The sequence below is a fragment of the Marmota monax genome, unplaced genomic scaffold (genome assembly GCF_021218885.2).
Source record: "Marmota monax isolate L192 unplaced genomic scaffold, Marmota_monax_Labrador192_F-V1.1 WCK01_AAM20220418_F8-fsc00082, whole genome shotgun sequence".
In the NCBI taxonomy this organism is placed as follows: domain Eukaryota; kingdom Metazoa; phylum Chordata; class Mammalia; order Rodentia; family Sciuridae; genus Marmota; species Marmota monax.
The window spans coordinates 562379-579321 of record NW_026695207.1 but is presented as its reverse complement, the minus strand read 5'-3'; the positions used below and the strand labels follow the sequence as shown (position 1 = coordinate 579321).

At 44.4% G+C, this 16943-nt stretch overlaps 1 long non-coding RNA gene across 1 annotated transcript; it reads left to right on the top strand.

Annotated features, from left to right (window-relative positions):
* Window positions 1-730: 730 nt before the first annotated feature.
* On the top strand, window positions 731-7392 carry LOC124083623 (uncharacterized). The gene is made up of 2 exons (XR_009225510.1): window positions 731-5520; window positions 6342-7392. It is a non-coding gene; the product is annotated as an uncharacterized LOC124083623 (long non-coding RNA).
* The last annotated feature ends 9551 nt before the right edge of the window (window positions 7393-16943 follow it).

Sequence of the window (16943 nt, the reverse complement as noted above, 5' to 3'; positions counted from 1 at the left end):
TAAAGAAAATGTGGTATATACATACAATGGAATATTACTCAGCCTTAAAAAAATGGAATTATGGCATTTGCTGTTAAATGAATGGAGCTGGAGAATATCATGCTAAGAAAAATAAGCCACACCCAAAGAACCAAAGGCTGAACATTTTCTCTGATGTGTGCATGCTAATTTACAATAAGCGTGGAGGGGCTGGGGAAGAATTGAGGAACTTTGGAATGGGCTGAGGGGAGAGGGTGTGGGGGTAGGTAGAATGGGGGGATGAGATGGACATTATTACCCTATGCACATACATATGTTTGCACAAACCATGTGACTCTGCATCGTGTACAGTCAGAGAAATGAGCAGCTGTGCTCCATTTGTATACAGTGAGTTAAAATGCATTCTGCTGTCATGTGTAACTAATTAGAACAAAAAAAGAATTTGAATACAGAAATAAGGAATACATTGTAAGAAGAAGAATGAATCTAAAAATTGGTGGTGACCATGGGGGGGGGGGGGAAATTATGGCATTTGCCAGTAAATGGATGGAGTTGGAGAATATCATGCTAAGTGAAATAAGCCAATCCCAAAGAACTAAAGGCTTAATATTTTCTCTGACTTGCAAATGCTAACTCACAATAAGGTGGGGGCTAGGGAAGAATAGAGTTACTTTGGATTAGACAGAGGAAGGGGAAGGGGAAAGGGAAGGGGGGGTAGGAAGAATAATCGAATAAATCAGACATTATTACCCTATGTGCATATATGACTACATGACCAGTGTGACTCTACATCATGTACAACCAGAGAATGAGAAGTTAAACTCCATTATGTATGATGTGTCAAAGTGCATGCTACTGTCATGTATAACTAATTAGAATAAATAAATTTTTTATAAAAGCATGTACTGCTCTGTGAGATATAATAATCTTTGGAGAAAACAGTTTTAAAAAGTCGTCTATCCTATGCTTCTATATGAAGCTCTTGCCTCCTCCTAGAGCTTGTCAGAGAAACAAACAAGCACCCGTCTTACATCAGGTTGTGCTCAATCATGAGAACTAGTTAAAACAGAGAAACAGCTAACAGGATGTTGAGTGAGGAACTTTTCTAAAAAAAAAAAAGAGGAAACAGATAACTTGTTATTAGGAAAGTTTGTAAGGATTTCACATACACACTCCAGAGAGACCTGAGACAGTATGTAAAGTAGAATCTCATCTGGTTAAAATGTTACCATGTTGTGGATCTAGTTTGCGGTGGGCTGTCTGTGTTGTTCTTGCTGCCCCTTATCCATGTCTATAGCAACAGAAAATGGACTATGACAAAACTGTGTTGCAAAATGCTATTGGCAGTTAACTCTTTTTTTTGTTTGTTTGTTTTAATTAGTTACACATGACAGTACAATGACCTTGACATTCCATACATTTGAATCAGATGGGATATAATATCTCATTTTTCTGAGTGTACAGGTTACAGAATCACATTGATCATGCATTCACATATATATACACAGTAATAATAATGTCTGTTTCATTCTACTATCCTTCCTATCTCCCCAACCCCTCCCCTCTCCTCCCATCACTTCTCTCTACCTAATCTAGGGTAATGAATAGCAGTTAACTGTATCCAGAGATTATAGGTAAGTTTTGGTTCATCCTTCTTAGAATTTTTACATACTGTTTATAATGAGTACATATGTCTGTGACATAAAGAATGATAAAAAATACACTATTACTTTGAAAAACTAATTTTTTAGAAGTGATCTTACCAAGTACAATGGCACACTCCTATAATCCCAGTGGCTGAGGAGGCTGAGACAGGAGGATGTGAGTTCAAAGCCAGCCTCAGTAAAAGTGAGGTGCTAAGCAACTCAGTGAGACCCTGTCTCTAAATAAAATACAAAATAGGGCTGGGGATGTGGCTCAGTGGTCAAATGCCCCTGAGTTCAATTCCCAGTACCCCTCCCCACCCCGCCAACAAGAAAAAGTGATCTCTTCATTCTCAGATTTGCTGCTATAATTACTGTTTGGGCAATAATTCACCAAACAATCATGAAATTGAATTTTAGGTTCCCACTGTTATTTGACTATGGGAATAGAACATGAAATGGGATTTTTTTTTTGTATCATCCACTATTTACTAAGCCTATTTATTACTGGAATATAGAATGGAGTCTTCAGGTATATTTACTGACATTAATTGAATCCCTGTTTCATATTAATCAGAAAGGCAGAGTAAAGAAACAACAGCAAGGAGAGGCCCCAGCTACAGCAATATCCAAAATGAGTTAATTGAAAACCCAACGCGGAAGCACTTGGTGCCCACTTGGGTCTGCTTCCTCCATACATCAACAGTGGGAATTCCTGTGGTCACACCACGATTCTTGGCTTCAGTGTCCAATTTCAGCCTTACCCAGATTCATTTAAATAATACAAATACTACAAACCAGAGAATCAAGCAACTCCTGGGAATTTAGAATACCAATTAAAATTCCTGTTAGAGGACTAATTTGGAAATAAAACTATTTTAAAGACTAGTTAGGCAAATAACATGCAAAACTTGCAGAAGCAAAAAGAGGTCAGATGTGAAAGAGGTCATCCTCAACTAAGTTCCTTACAGTTAATTTTTTACACAGTATGGCCAAGAAACCTGAAATTGTTCATCTTCCACTCAGTTGATAAAAAATGTAAAGGAAACCAGCTACATAGTACAGCTTTCTTTGATTTTTTTTTAAAGACTCCATGTAAAGTTTTAAGAGAGAGATGATACAGAACAAAATAGTCCATAATGAAAATAAGTCCAGTGCTAAATTAGAAAACTGAAGCAAGCCTGCTTCTGCCTTCAAGTTCAAGGTAACCGGGGCCACAGGGCTCCTCTGCAGAGCGCTGCCACGCATGGTAAAGCTCAGTGGCTCTGACAAGGATCTGAACGTGGGGCTCTGAATTCTGCCCACACTCTAAGATGAGAGCTGGGAAGAAGCAGGGGGAGTGTGGCCAGGCTTAAAGGAGCTTGAATCACTTAGGTAATTGGGCCAGCAGATGGCAAATGCAGTTCATCCTGGAAGACTGAAATAATTAGTCTGGGAGAGAGAAGCTAATCTAGTAATAATGATCTTCCACTTATGTAGCATTATTTTTTACAAAGCACCTTTCACCAAGAGGCCTCTTAAGGCCTTCTGCAACATGCCTGCATGCGTGGTGTGTTAAGGTGTCAGCCGCCAGGCGAGAAGCACCCTCCAGGGAGCCTGCATCCCAAACACTCTGGCCCCGGGGAGGAAGAAGGCAAAAGGGAGGAGGAACCCCAAAGTGGTTCTCCAAATAGAAGTACCTTGCAGACACTCAGGTGTGGGAACTAAACCAGCAGGCTATTTATCAGAGTTTGATGACTCATAAAGCATTAGAATGTCATTTGCTTGGGGTATCATGAAAAGCACGGGTCAAGCAGATTTGGAGGTTTATCTCTAAACAAAGGCTAGAAGAGTTTAGTGTTATCTTCCTAAAGTGATGAAGACACAAACTTTTTTTTTTTTAACTTTCAGTTGGCCAAATGAAACTTTTCAGTTTTGTAGCCAAACTTTGGTAAATAATTCCCAGGGTTAAACAGATACCCCAGCGCGCAGGGCTCCAGGACTGCCCTGTAGCAGACTGCATGGGTTGGCCTCCTTGATAGCCAGCTGTCACCTTTTCCTCTCTTCCTAGGACTCAGTCCAAGCAGAGGGTGTTGGAGGGAGTTGTGAGGGGGCTGGGGCTAATGTACTCCTGCCCCAGGCCCTCCTCCCAGCCCCCTCGAGGAGACAAGCACAGGGGCTCTGAACCATTTGACAGGCCAGATCGTCCCTACTTCTAAAACCCACCGAAGTCTCCGGAAGAACAAGCTTGGCTTATCGAGAGTCCAGGTGGGTAGATTGCTTGAGTAAGACTGTTATACAATCGGACGCCCAGAGAGCAGAGAAGATGGAACCACCTTGCACAATTTGGAGGCACTTTAACTTCAAGTTCCAAAAGTTTGTTGTCAGGAATGAAAATCTTGGTCTTATAACCAAGGCAAAGCTTCACCCCAGTCAACTGTCCCAAGAAGAGCAGGTAGGAGAGAGGCCCATCCCACCTATGAGTCACAGCACTGTGAGAACAAGGGAAGAGGAGGACCCCAGAGGGAGGGAGGAAGGTGTGAGGAAGGGGGCAGGGATTCCTGATTCCATCCCCCACCCCACCACCACCAAGAGCCTTCTTATGGCTAAAAGGTGCTGGAAGGTGGAATCCAGGGCAGTTCCTCACCCACCTCACAAGTGAAGTGGTCTTGGAGAACTTCTGAACCCTCAGTGGCAGGCAGGTAGCAACCTCGGGCTGCATCATGTGAATTCCAGACTGTCTACTGTCTGCCCCCCTTGGCCCCCTTCCTCACTGGGCCATTCCACCATCCAGTATCACATTTCCAGGAAGAGAGACATTGACAAATGGGATCCACTGTGTGACCTACTTGGTGAGTCCACTGAAACCAAGTCATCTGAAGAGTACTTTGAGGAATTGGTTATTTATCTTTAAAAGTACTTTGAGGTTATTTATCTTTAAAAGTAGAAAACTTAAAGTGTTTTAAAGTATGATCATGCGTAAGAGAGACTCCTCTTATTCTACTTCTATAACTCTAGAACAATCCCAATGGAGATATAATATGAAATATACATATATATTATTTAGCTTTTCTAGGACCCATATTTTAAAAAGAGAAACTGGTGGAATTTGTATTAATGATGTACTTTATTAATTCAATGTATCTAAAATGTTATCATTCCAACATACAATCAACTTTTTAAAGTTATTGACATGTTTGGTATTTTTTTCTTACTAAGTCTTTGAAATCCAGCCAGTAGTCTACATAATTCCCACCGGCCGCACCTCAGGTGCTCGGAAGCCATGCTGATCAGCGCAGCTCTGAAGGGTAAATCAGGCTGTGGTGTCCTGGAACTGGCCTAGTGTCCTGCATGACCTGAGGTTCTTCTTTCCCTGAATTGCTGTAAGCCAGGAGGGTTTGCTGATGAGGACTGGTTTTCACCTGGGTAAATATTTCTTCACAGCACGTGGCTCTTGTCCATGACTTCTAACAACAAGGGACCTTTTCCCATGGCCCTGTCTCCTTGTCACCTACCCTTCCTTCTACCTGTGGCAGATGTTCATGCCTCTGCCCAGCTCTGCTCACCCACTCCTCTGTCACCTTCTAAATAGGCACTGAAAAGTGGTGACACACTACTGCCCACCAAAGGCAGCTGACACCACCGTTCAACAGCTGTCAAGCACAGGGAATCAGTCATTGGGCGTCCGCATCACATTAATGCCCTGTCTTACAGTTGCTGGTGGTGATACTGGTGTCATGGTTTTAACAAATACAGCTACATAAATGATCACGAAAACCATGCCCTCCAAGACCTGCTCATCTCTCTCTCATTCCAAAAATATTCTTTATCGTGTATTTTGTTCCAGAGAAGCCGTACGGTGTCTTCCCCAAAGAGCACCCCACCAAGAGAAGTCCAAAGCTGGCAACAGGACTCAGAGGTGCCTGGTAAAAACCAACATCATGGTGACACATGCATCTTAGAGGATCTAGGGAACTGCACATATTTGGCTTGTAGCCCCACAATAGAGCCTTTCACAGAAGGCGATATCGTCATGCATTATGTTGTAACAAGAAGCTAGTAAACGGTCCTCACCGGGGGATGCTCCCATTGTCTTTGTTTGCCACCAAGTGATGCTGGCAAGCAAAAGTTCCTAAGCGTTCCTTTCAGAAAGAAACTAAGATGCACATAGTAGGTCTCTCAGCATGTCTTCATCGAGTGCCGGATTAAGTCTTTTTTAAACATTCTTGCAAAAGGGATGAGAGAGGGGAAGAGAGTGCTAGAATAATCTGTGACGCCAAATGCTGTCATTTCCATGTGCTGGCTTCACTGAAGCTCTGCACACAGAGAAGGACCGGGCATGCTCAGGTGTGACCTCTGCAAGCTGTCTCCACGGGCACCGGGAGGGGCCTGAGGAGTACAGACTCTTTTTTAAGACATTATTTAAGGTTCTCCTCAACTGTCCACACCACACATTGATTTTCTGTCACGGCTCTGTGTCTGGAGGCCTGGCACTCTCCATTGATCCACAGAAAGCATTTTTAGTGCATCAAAGAGGAGCAGAGGAAGGGCTCAGAGGGAGAGACGGGAATCACACTTTTAGGCTGGACACGGCTCCGCAGTGTAAAAGTCACATAAAATATTAAGCTGAACCTGAGTTTTTTTTTAATGTTCTAAAATCTGTTGACATATGAGACTCAATGGGACACAAAAAAGGGAAAGGATTAATACCACTTTTAATGGAAAATTTTCCCCTGGCAGAATGGAAGCAAGCCCTAGGACCTGGGAAGCCAAACCCTGCATTTATCTTTCCGTGGAGAGCTCAAGGTTGTAAATCACAGGGGTCTAGGCTGAGAAGTTCAATCAGTCAAGATGCAGTGGTAATGGGTCAAGGTCATGAGTCAATCCAAGGACAGGCCAATTGGCTGTGCTCCACAGTCAAAGGCTATGCCACACACCTGATGATAAAATGCAAGCTCTTCCCAGGAGCAAGGGGCTGACTTCCTGGAGCCGTCACAAATGAGGACAAAACTGCTATGGAGACAGAGCTACCCACCATCCAGGGCCACAGCACAAGGGTGTAGTAAGTAGCAGGCACAGGTGACACTCACCTGTGCTGCAAGGTTAGACCCAGTTGCACCATCTGTGTCAGCTCAATTGCTAGAACAAAATACCATAGGCTGGGGACCACAGAAATTGGTTTTCCCATAGCTCTGGAGGCTGAAGGTCCGGATAGGAGTGCCAGCAGAGCAGGGGTCTGGAGAGGGCTCTCTTCCTGGCTGGCAGATGGCCCTCTGCAGTGCACGGAGAGATGGGGACACCTTCCTTTCCCTGCAAGACCCCCAGTTCTTGCAGATTTGATCCTGCCCTAGGATCCAACCCTAATTATTGCCTCCCATTCTCATCTCCAGAATGCACCCAGGGAGACACCGCACGTGCACAACACGCCTTCCACACGCAACCTGCCAAGCCTCCCCTTGGAGTCTCCACTCCAAAAAGTAATAACAACAAAGAATGGAAACGAGATGTCTCTCCTCCTGAGTGAGACAGCCGAGAAACCCTTTATTCAAATCTTTCTCTGGAAACCAGTGGAGTTGAATGTGTAAATGAATAATAAAAAGAAACCCCCCACACACTCAAGTGGTCAGCTAACTCAACAAGACAATTTTTTTCTTAGGAGTCTGCAGATCTGAGCTTCTACCCTGGTGACTGTCACAGTGCCTGCCACTTAACAGAACCTCCATGTCCATTGAACAAATGAACGATGAATATTTTCCAATGATGGAAGATTCATTAAAATTAAAATCAGAAATGGCCTCATTCAGGCTTATTTAAGCAAGAGTTGACTTTAAATGACTTCTATTTTAAAATCAGGATTTCAAAGTATAAAACTATAGCATTTCAAACACAGATAATTACATTTCTTATCAAATACATGGGTTCTTGTAAAATAATTCAGAGTAATATATACCCAATTTAATTAAAATTTGGAAGTGGTTGTGGACCAAATCAAGTGTATCTTAATTAAATCACAACATGGCTCACAGATGTTAAGGTCGACCCCAATTTTAATAAAGGAGACTCAAATACAATCAGTAGGGACTTAGCTGAGTAATTTTGGTCAGGTGGAATGAAAGATGAATGGGATGACAGGAAGGTCCCTTCTACTCAAGAATGGAGAGTAAAGTGACCCACAGAGCAGGGCAGGCAGAAGGACAGTGGCCTGCCCAGCCAGCCACTGGGGTGGAAATAGGAACCTCGCGTAGGAATGCTCAAGTCACTCAGGGAGCAGTACACTTGCGCTGGGTGAGGAGGGAGGGGCACTTCCCCAGCAGTCCACACGTCAGGGGAGGTCAGTTTGCCAAACCAATCAGGAGACAGGGCAGTCCTACAAGCCACAAAGGGGACTGGAGGATTCCACAGATACGGTTGCCAGGTAAAATGCAGGGTGCCCAGTGAGATGGGGATTTCAGATAAACGACAAATTTTTCACTATACGATGCTCTGTGCGATGTGCAACCCTGTGTTTTTGTTTTGTTTTCCTGAATGTGGAGCCTCTGCTTGAGCTCAAGGCTGTGTACCAAAAGGCTTGTCAGGGAGCTTCCAATTTCCAGTAGAAATCACCTTTGTTGAAGGATTGTCATCAGCAGCATCTCCACAAGCCAGGAGACCCTGTGGGCAGGTGCAGACACTGAGGCCCTGGGCAGTGAAGCAACTTTTCCAAGGTTTGCCTGGGTCTCATGGCAGAGCTCGGACTGTTGCTCTGCTATTACAGGTCACCTTCCCATGGTTTTTTTAGTACAAAATAACGTTTTTTTAAAAGTGCTACTGAAACTCAGGGGGAAAAAAAAAATCTCTTCCAATATAGATGTTCAGGAAAGATTTGGGTAGGTTAAGCCGTCATTCATTCAATCAACAGCATTTCAACATTGCCAACTCCAGGCCTGGCACTGTTGGAGATGCTTGGCCCACAGATGTAACACCTTGTACAATAGACTGACCACATGATCACCACACTCTCCCCAATGTCCTGGTGAGGGTAACCAGGCTATATTTCCCAGCCTGCCTTGTGAGTATGTGGCCATGTGACTGAGCAATAGCCAAGGGATGAGGGCAGCAATGATACCATATATTCCAGGCCAATCAAGTCTATTGAAAACTTTCCGTATTAGTCAGATTCTACAGAAGAAGATGGGGGTGGGGGAGAGAGAGAGAGAGAGACTGAGACTGGAAGGCACTGGTTTATGTGATTAGGGAGGCTGAGTCTCACTATCTGCAATCTGCAAGCTGGAGACCTGAGCCAGAGAGCTGATGCTGGAGTTTCCAGTCTGACTCTGAAGACCTGAAGATCAGGAGCACTAAACCCAGAAGACTGATTTCCAGCTCAGGCAGTCAGAGAGAGAGAGAGAGAGAGACTTCAGCCTTCCTCCCCTCTCTGTTCTACTCAGGTCCTCCTTAGATTGGATGATGCCATCTATAGGGGGAGAAACCTCTGCTTTACTTGTTCTATTAATTCAAATGCTAGACTGTTCTGGACACACCCTCAGAGGAACAAAGAGAGGAAGGTTGAAAGCTGATGCTCGAGGCCCTGGCTTCACCCACTGGGTGAGTGTGGGCATTGTTCACTGAGAATGCACAGGGGGGACAAAATCAGAGGAGAAGGTGGCACTTCTGATATGCCCATGAGCCAGCAGACCAGACATGCCAAGTGGGCGGCTGGATGTGGGAGCCTCATGTTCACAGAAAACATGTAGACCAGAGATTTGTACGTGGGAAACAAAAATACAAATCCGATCTCCCAGGGACAGAACTAGAGAGGAACCCAGAGTGAGCCCTGGGGCCTCAAATGTTCATCAGTTGGGGAGAACTGCTAAAGAAACCAGCAACATGGGGCTGGGGCTGGGGCTCAGCAATGGAGCGCTCGCCTAGCACGCACGAGGCTCTGGGTTCGATCCTCAGCATCACATAAAAATAAATAAATAAAATAAAGGTATTGTGTCCAACTACAACTAAAAAATAAATATTAAAAAGAAAAGAAACGAAACCAGCAATAGACAAAAGAAGAAAAGGCCAGACCAGGAGAAATCCTGGATTGTGATATTCTAAAAGAGGGAATGTCTTCCCAAAGAAGAGGGTCATCGGGTGTCCCAATTAGAGAGAAGTCATAAACTCCAGAAACCACAGCAGAATCTGCTGTTGACGTGACTGCTCCTTTGCCAGCACTGCTCACCATGCCTGGCTTCCACCGGAGGAATATGGGCAGCTCCAATTCCACAGAGACCTGAGACTAAGGAGAGGGAGGTGTGAGAAGCACCACATTGCGTGTGCTTGGAGGTGTGTTACCTGCTTAGTGATCTACATGTTTGTCCATGATGGCAACTGGATGACTACTGCAGAAACAGCTCATCCTTACAGAACAGTCTGGGTATGTGTACATGCTACTGCCTAGGAAACAGGCATTGCCTTTGAACTGTAGGTGGCTGGGCAGCAGGATTCTAGCTGACTGTGAATTTCTGAATTATCCAAATGTCCTTCTCTGTACTGGGATTATTGTTCAAAATAAACAGTATTTCTTAAAGAATGAACAATAAAGTTAAACAAAATCATTGAGACTTTCTGCATTGCATTGCTGTCACAGTGGAGAACGTGAATGCCGAGGGGCCTCCCAGCAGGGTGCAAAGTGAAGAGCAACCCAGGTCTCCATCTCTCCATCCTGAGTCATGTCCAGGACTCAGGCCCAGGGCCTCAGGCAGAGAGCACCCAGCTCTTTCCGGTCAGAGTCAGCTCCCTGGGATACCCTCCAGCCCAGGACACTGCACACTCCCTTCTCCAAGCTCCAGCTTTGAAGGATGAAGTTTTCCAGAATCAGGACACTTGGAGAATTCTATCAAATTGTCAGAGGTCCAGAGTGTCATTCTGCATCCGTTTGTGAATAGAGGATTCCAGAAAACCTCACCTCCCATCCTCTCGGAGGACATGGGCCCCCTCCAGCCTCAGTCAAGACTCAGGGTTGGGGGCTGGGGATGTGGCTCAAGCAGTAGCGCGCTCGTCTGGCATGCGTGCGGCCCGGGTTCGATCCTCAGCACCACATACCAACAAAGATGTTGTGTCTGCCGAAAACTAAAAAAATAAAAAAAAAAAAAGACTCAGGGTTGGATTCATCTGAACTCTGCCCAATCTGCAGATTGTTTGGTGTGGTAGGCTCAAGAATGGCCTGTGTCATACATAGGTCAAAAGGACACTGAAGATGTGATTAAGGGTCTTGAAACAGGGAGACTACCAGGTAGGCCCAATTTTGTAAGAACAAGTGTCCTTATAAGATGGGAAATGCTTTCACAGAAGAGGAAAGAGCCATGGGACCATGGCTGCAGTTTGGAATGGGCAGCCAGACCTGGAAGGTCAGGGAACAGATCCCAGCCGGAGCCTCTAGAGGAACCAGCCCTGCTGACACCTTGATTTTAGCTTGGAGACACACAATTTAGCTTTCCGTCATCCAGAGTTTCATCTGCAAGATCAGAATTAGACGTGTCTTCTCTGCAGGGCGGCAGCAAAATCAGCTCATTACATCTATGCTGCTTTCCACAGTTTGTAACTAGCCTGGGGCTTGTGCACAGCCTGAGATGGGAGTTCAAACACCTTGGAGCCACGGAGAGAGCAGACACAGCCTGGCAATGCAGCTGAGGACAGAACCTAAGTTACATTGGCTACATAATTTACCTCCCTGGAACACACCACTTCAGAGTCTTCTGTTTAGAAAGTGAGCGTCTTTTTCAAAGTGAAATGTAGGCAGAAGCCTTACATATAAAACCAATAAGATAACAAATAACCCAATCAACAAATGGGCCAAGGACCTGAACAGACACTTCTCAGAGGAGGACATACAATCAATCGACAAGTACATGAAAAAATGCTCACCATCTCTAGCAGTCAGAGAAATGCAAATCAAAACCACCCTAAGATACCATCTCACTCCAGTAAGATTGGCAGCCATTATGAAGTCAAACAGCAACAAGTGCTGGCGAGGATGTGGGGAAAAGGGTACACTTGTATATTGCTGGTGGGACTGCAAATTGGTGCAGCCAATTTGGAAAGCAGTATGGAGATTTCTTGGAAAGCTGGGAATGGAACCACCATTTGACCCAGCTATTCCCCTTCTCGGTCTATTCCCTAAAGACCTGAAAAGAGCATGCTACAGGGACACTGCTACATTGATGTTCATAGCAGCACAATTCACAATAGCAAGACTGTGGAACCAACCTAGATGCCCTTCAATAGACGAATGGATAAAAAAAAATGTGGCATTTATACACAATGGAGTATTACTCTGCATTAAAAAATGACAAAATCATAGAATTTGCAGGGAAATGGATGGCATTAGAGCAGATTATGCTAAGTGAAGCTAGCCAATCCCTAAAAAACAAATGCCAAATGTCTTCTTTGATATAAGGAGAGTAACTGGGAACAGAGTAGGGTCGAAGAGCATGAGAAGAAGATTAACATTAAACAGGGATGAGAGGTGGGAGGGAAAGGGAGAGAGAAGGGAAATTGCATGGAAATGGAAGGAGACCCTCAGGGTTATACAAAATTACATACAAGAGGAAGTGAGGGGAAAGGGAAAAATAATACAAGGGGGAGAAATGAATGACAGTAGAGGGGGCAGAGAGAGAAGAGGGGAGGGGAGGGGAGGGGAGGGGGGATAGTAGAGGATAGGAAAGGCAGCGGAGCACAACAGACACTAGTATGGCAACATGTAAATCAGTGGATGTGTAACTGATGTGATTCTGCAATCTGTATACGGGGTGAAAATGGGAGTTCATAACCCACTTGAATCAAAGTGTGAAATATGATATGTCAAGAACGATGTAATGTTTTGAACAGCCAACAATAAAAAATTAAAAAATAAAAAATAAAATAAAACCAATAAAGGTGACGACATTCAGATTGACTTGGGGAACAGATCTCAGCACCAGCCAGGGCCTGTCACTGCCCCAGCTGGCTCTGGAAAGCCTACATGCAGCCCCAGGGGAGCTCAGCTGGAAATCCACGGCCCAGGCCATCCTCATGGATCTGGGTCCCATGGACTGTAGGAGGTTTTTAATGAAAACTGGGACTTTTTCCATGAAAAAACAGAGGCCTAGAATACTGTCTCATTGAGCAAATGTCAGACTAGTAACAGTGTGAATTATGGAGCCTAAGGGAACTCTAAGGGTCCTATAAATTGGTCCCCTCATTTTACCTCACCAGCCAATCTCGATGCTCAGCCCTGGGCTATGTGTGCTGAGCCCCGACGCCTCTCTGCCTCTCCCACCGTTTCCTGGTTTGCTTACACCCTGCCTGTCCCTTCAGAGCTCCACGCTGCTGACTTCCCGTCTATTCGTCCTTCATAGCCAGCCCCCTACAGTCATGTGCACCCACCGAAATCTCCCTCACCCCTCTTGCGCATCCCTGTTAGTATTCCATAAGTGTAGAATAGTGGAAAGCCCATTTTGGCATGTCCCAAAGGCAACCCCATTCAGTCACTAAAGAAGTGACAAAGAAAATAGAATTCTAAAAAATGACACCACCAGGCTGAGTCCACACGCTGTTTCACGGTGTGTGCATTCGAGTGAGGTGTGGATGGTTTCCGTGGTGTGTCCCACACCTGGTGGCCCTGGGCCCCTGAGCCCTTTGGTCATTCGTCCTTTAACCTTACACTGCACATGGCTCCTGCCTAGAACAGAGAAGCACTGCAGGGTGTAGGAAAGGGACGCTACAGGACAGCAGCGGCGAGGATGTGTGCCTGGCAGGGTCACAGTGCAGAGGTGTGCGGGGAAGAGACGCCGGCTCACCACGGGAGAACAAGCACGGCTGTGTACGCAGCACTCGCTACAGCACAGGAGCCGCCAGCACTTGCACTTTGGCAGAAACTCAAAGGCTGGCAGGGAAGGGAAGAGCTCCGTGGTAGAAAAGGAGGGTTTCCGGCATGGCCTGACTGGTGGCCGCTGGCCGGGGAAGCTCAGCTTGGCCCCCCACGATTGGCTGGGAGCATATCTGGTTGGTGCCAAGTTAGAAGAGGAAATGAGAGAAACTGTCAGTTAGGAATCAAGTCCCGGCCTCTGGCTGCTTGTTACTGGTGTTGGCTTTGGGGGCTGGTTACTGGACTTCTGTGGTTTCATGAGGCTCAAGTGTGGCCCCAGACTTTCACATGAGGAAAGCTTGCCCCATGGTGTGGCCAAGTCGGGACCTTTCATTGGTGAGGCCAAGTGGGAGCTCCTTGAGTCAACTGGGAATGTGCCCTTGAAAAGGACCATGGAATCCCAGTCTGTCTCTGAACTCCGACTTAGAGGTGTGCTCTCTCACCCCACACACTCCCACCATCTACCATGAGACCGTCTCCAGAGTCTGCACCATGCTCTTTGGGAGTGCAGACTCCAAAGCCACCTGAGATGTGGAACTTGAACAATTCCATCGTCCATCACAGGGGTGCAGCAAAGGGAAGTGCTGGGCACAGTATGAGTGGACAGCAGGAGACCTAACCCAGACTGCAGGACCAAGGAGAGGAGGTTTGTGGATCAAAGACCTCGGGATTAGATCAGAAACTATGCAACTCCTACAAGAAAAGGTAGGGTCGGCACTCCAGCTTTTAGGCACAAGCACAAACTTTCTCAATAGGACCTCTAAAGCTCAGGAAATAAGGCCAAGAATTAATAAATGGGAAAGCATCAAACTAAAAAACTTCTGCACAAAAAGGAAAGAATTAAGAATGTTAAGAGAGAACCTACAGAATGGAAGAAGATCTTTGCTAGCTACTCATCTGAGAGAGGATTAATATTTAGAATACATAAAGAGTTTAAAAAAACTTACACCAAAAAATCAAATAACCCAGTTTATAAATGGGCAAATGAATTAAACAGACACTTATCAAAAGAAGAAATACAAATAACAACAAATATATGAAAAATGTTCAGCATCATTATCAATTAGATAGATGAAAATCAAAACTGTGCTGAGATTTCACCTCATACCAGTCAGAATGGCAGCCACCAAGAACACAAATAATAATACATGCTGGAGAGGATGTGGAGAAAAAGGAACACTGTTGGTGGGACTGTAAGTTGGTATAAGCACTATGGAAATCCACATGGAGATTCCTCAAAAAACTAGGCATGGAACCACCATGTGACCCAGCTATACCCAGCTCTACTCCTCAGTATTTACCTGGAAGAATTAAAGTCAGCATACTACAGTGATCCATGCATACCCATGTTTATAGCAGCACAATTCACAATAGCCAAGCTATAGAACCAGCCTAGGTGTCCATCCACAGATGATTGCATAATAAAATGTGGTTTGTATACACAATAGAGTTTTATTCAGCCATAAAGAAAAATGAAGTTAAGGTATTTGCAGAAAAATGGATAGAACTAGAGACCATCATGTTAAGCAAAATAAGTCAAACTTTCTCATACGCAGAAGCTAATGAGGAAAAAGGAAATAAAGGTGGGAGTGGATCCCCTAAAAATCAAAGGGAGACCAGTAGAGGAAAGGAACCAGAGTATGAGAGAGAAGGGAGATGGAGCTGTTGAAATAACAGGGGCCAGTGCAGGGTCCTTGCAGGTCATAGTAAGGATTGGGGGTTTCACCTAAGAGTGACGGGAGCCATTGAAGGGCTTCAACAAGGAAAAACTGTGAAGCAATTTATGGTTTAGAAATATGACCCACTGCAGTGCCAACAGGCTTAAAGGAGCTCAGGGAACTAGAGAGGCAAATTTCATTACCTCAAATTGTGTTTCTATCCACACAAGGTCTGACTTGGCAGTATGGAAGTGGAGATGACCCTTCAAGAGGGAGGCATCAAATGGAGCCCTTCAACAGGGCTCCATTTCCTGGCCTGAGCAACCTGGTGCTGTTGAAAGAGTAAATAAGGAAGAAGAACCCAGTTTGGAGATGATGGGTGAGAAGGATCAGGATATAGCATGAGTGTGGTTTCACTCATATAGTACCAATTTCAATATCCTATTCTCTTATCTTTATAAACTCTTTCAGGAAAAAAAAATCTATTTTGGCAAGTAACCCACATTCCCACATTCCCTTTGATATAAAGTATCTCTAAGTTTTTCTTTAATCAGGGCAAGAGCCTTTGGGTCCAAAAATGAGGCCACCCAATCTGATAGACATCCCCAAAAGCTTAAGAAATGATATCAATTAACCATTTTTTTAAATCTTTTATCCACTGTAAATTTTAGCACAAGAATTACAATAAATACAAAGAAACTTCTTTTAGGCAAAAAAAAAAAAAAAGGAAAAAAACAGAAAACATTTGGAAACCTCAACCTGGAAACCGAATGGTATCCCGGCAAGGACTGAGATGATTATTATCACGACCACCCGACTCCATTCTCTATATTCAACCTGATTAAATAATGGGAAACACTTGGATATAATGAGTCCCCCGCAAATGTCAACAACCAAAGAACTCTTACCCCGAGGTTCCCCTGCCACATGGCAGGTTTCCCCACACACAGTGATTAATGCAGGGGTATGTAGCTCATCTTCACCATGTTCCAGCAGAAACATTTTAATCCTGCTTGTTGTAACCAGAAAAGGATGGAGCATACTGAAATGGTTACTAACCAATTTTCATAATCAAAAAGAATTGTACTATATTGGTCAAAATATTAGTCATGGGATTAGAATCCATCCTCCTCTGAAGAGCCTAATCCTCTTAAAAATAGCTCAGAGTAATCAGGTTAGCTTCACAGTAAATTTTAGTAAACCCATCACTCTTACAAAGGAATTTCAGAAAAGGAAAGATCAAACAGTTTTAAAATCCTTGCTGCTGATGAAACATTGGGAAATAAATGTCTTGCAAAGCACTTATATAATTGATTTAAGTTAAAATATCCTAATAGAGATACATTTGCCATTACAAATGGATTTGTACTATAAAGCTTTCCACTGCAGAAACAAATTCTGGGTGCTAGTTTTCTGAATAACGTGACAATAACAAGAAAGGGCATAGGAAAGAGCCCCACCCAGGACCTGGTCTTCCAGAAGTTTTTCAGGGACAGCCCACATGTGCAATGCTGTTTAAGTATGTGAGGGCCAGACAGAGTGGCTGGTGGTTGTGACTTTCTGGTGAACATAACACCCTCTGCCAGTGGGTAATACCACTGGACAAACAAAAATAGCTCAAGCTTTTCAAAACATCCAGCTTGCTTTAGTAAAGTAGTCAAATCCATACCCCTCAGGATACCTGAGTCTTTCTTACCCAGGTTATACCACTAAGCCACAACCCAATCTTCCTACAGCTCATAAACATACCTAAGAAACTGAAAATGGAATTATTAATGTGCCATAGATTTTCACTTAAATTCAATTCCT